The sequence below is a fragment of the Brassica rapa genome, unplaced genomic scaffold, assembly GCF_000309985.2.
Source record: "Brassica rapa cultivar Chiifu-401-42 unplaced genomic scaffold, CAAS_Brap_v3.01 Scaffold0025, whole genome shotgun sequence".
NCBI classification, from domain to species: domain Eukaryota; kingdom Viridiplantae; phylum Streptophyta; class Magnoliopsida; order Brassicales; family Brassicaceae; genus Brassica; species Brassica rapa.
This window is the reverse complement of record NW_022609971.1, coordinates 12501-15159: the sequence shown is the minus strand read 5'-3', so window position 1 is coordinate 15159 and position 2659 is coordinate 12501. Positions and strand designations below refer to the sequence as shown.

Below are 2659 nucleotides of genomic sequence, written 5' to 3'. Positions count from 1 at the left end.
TCAATGACATAAACTGTGAACAAAAAGGAAAAAGTTAAAACTAAGTCCAAGAGAAAATGTATATGAAACGATTGAGAAATCAAGTGAGCGATAAACCTTTCCGCGAAGTCCCGACACGACGCTCGATCCCCCGTGCTGCGAAGATTCTCCGTCACCGCTCTTGGCAAGCTTCCTCTTTCGGCCCTTAGGATGAGCAACCGGAACAGCACTAGGAGCGCGACGCTAGAACGATTTATTTCCTGGCCGGAGGAGAAGGCATAGAGTCAGTGGCCCTCTCCTTATCCTCGACAAGGATCGGAGTCATGGACGATCTGGCAGGTAGAGCTTGAGCGTCTGGAATGCCCGAGCCTGCAAGAGTTATTACGTCTTGCGGAACCACGACCTCGATCCCATGACCCGGGGCAACGGCCCGTGCAGAAGAAGATGGGAACTCGGTGCCAGCTAGAACCAGTTCCTTCTCGGCTTGTCGACGAACTAGTCTCTCTCGGAATGAGAGGTGACCAGCAACACAAGCCGGCGCTGTAGCCGGAAAAGTCGGAATCAGAGCCGGAGAGGTGGCATCGCCCATCTCGACGTCGGAATCTCTCTTGTCACCTTGGGAGGAAGACATGTTGAAAGCAAAAGCTATGGAGCTAGAGAGGTTTTTGATGGTTTGAAGAAGGGAAGGTGTGAAGATAATGAATGACAAGAGCTCACTACTTATAGAAGTCTAGGTTCGGAATTCATATCTCTAACACATATACTTCCTCGATGATTTTTCTTCCGCGGAGTTTAAAGTATAAACTTCGTCCAAAAACGCCTAACTTTGCCAAAATCGTCAAACCGCGCGCTAGAGTCTCGACTCTCAAGAGCTGGGGGGATAACTGTTGGGGTCAAAAGCGGTTACGACAAAGTTAACATTCAAAACGTCCGAGGAAGAGAATGAGAACTTTCTTTGATAAATACTTTTTCGAAATAGATTCTTTCTTACGAAAAGCTTTTCGGAGGAAAAACGAGACATCGGACGAAAAAGTAGCGACCGAGCTCGAAGCCAAGCTAGCGACCGAGCGTCCTTGGTTTCGAGCTCGGTCGCAACGTAGCGACCGAGTGTCCGTCCCGCTTGGTTGCTACGTAGCGACCGAGCTCTTCTGAAACGTCAATACGACACTAGTCCATGCATTCTCGTCTATCCTTCAATGCTATCTCCTGAAGACTGCAGCTAACTCAGTATCGATCAAACTTTGTTCAAACTTTGCGGTAAAAACTGCGAAAAGTTCGATCTTTATCGAAAGAAGACGCAGTAAACGCTTCGAGTCGGAAGACGGCCCAAAGGGACCTAAAACGCGACTCGAGGCCCATCCTACGATTTCTTAACCAAAAGCTTGTAAACCGTAGGACGGTTTACGCTTGGCGCGCAAGGAAGGATAAATGTCAAGTTTCCGCGGATAAATACGAAATTTTGAAGATAATTACGAAGATCGAAAAAAATGGAATATCTACATTTTATGCTATGACAGCTTAAGGGCAGAAGAGTAAAAGCGTAAACCGACCGTGGAACAAGTATATAAGGAGTCCTAGGCGAGAGGCATGGGGAGAGAATTTTGTCAGAGCAAACTTAGCACTTAGACCAATTTTGGCATATTTCCGTTTTTGTTATTCGAGCTGCGACTCAATTAGGTTATTGCCGTCTTAGGGTTTTAGAACTAGGAATCTCGCCGACAGCTCTCGTAGCCCAGGATCTTACCTTGTTGTAACGCTCAAACGCGAATTCAGAATAAGATCTACTTTGCTCTGTTTTCGATTTCTTATACTTTATCGTTGTTATTCTCGTGTTCTCATTGCTTGGCGTGTGGTATTAGCAGATATCTGGGACCTCTGGGAAATTAGGGTTTTCCTAGTTTCCTTATTTAAACGAAAATCAACATTGCAAATTTCGGTTCCCACAATACTTGTCTGGTCGAATAACCTCAGATAATGGTTAGTATACTCAACTACCATCTAGCTCCAAGGTCAATCCCGAACCCAAATCAAGGCATACAAATCTGAAGTTCCATTCCCCTAACCATTCTATCTAGATCTATGTAACATTGCTAGATCATACCTTTGCCACATCCACAGAGCTTGTTAGCTCATTGTCCCATTTGACTTAGCTGTTTAGCTAGCTCATCCAGCTAGCTGAGCTGAACCACTTCACTTCAGGTTCCATTACTCTCGACCAGCTGATAGAGCTGTGAGGTAGCTTCGACCAGCTCCACGTCTACTCGTACAGATCTCTTATACCTGCATAAACTCTTCCTTTTGGTACATAGTCATTCAGCCAACCATCCACACATACCAAGTACCCTTGGGAAGTTTTCAGCTACATTTCTAGCCACTTCCAAAAGTGCTCCAAAAATTAATTAAAATTCATGAAAACTCATGATAAATTCCAACTAAGAGATTCCCATAATCGGAATCCAATGAATCGACCCAGATCATATGGATCCCGATCATGATCAGTCCGGCCAAGGCCATGGACATCACCCCTGAACTGGCCAAGGCCATGGCTCAGTGCTATCAAGTCTTAAGCGTATGCTCCTCTGGAGCCAAGTCCTCTCATGGACTAATAATGCCCATCAGATCCTAAGTCAATCAACCAACCACCCCACATGACTCAGAACTGATGAGTCTTCACACTTAC

At 45.6% G+C, this 2659-nt stretch overlaps 1 long non-coding RNA gene across 1 annotated transcript in view; it reads right to left on the bottom strand.

The window, feature by feature from the left end:
* Positions 1–229: 229 nt before the first annotated feature.
* The window catches only part of LOC117129556, a 4927-nt gene continuing 2497 nt past the window's right edge, over positions 230–2659 (bottom strand). Inside the window, exons 2-3 of the long non-coding RNA XR_004453191.1 lie at positions 2096–2099; positions 230–441 (exon numbers count right to left, since the gene is read on the bottom strand). This is a non-coding gene — a long non-coding RNA (uncharacterized LOC117129556). The remainder of the gene's footprint in view (positions 442–2095; positions 2100–2659) is intronic.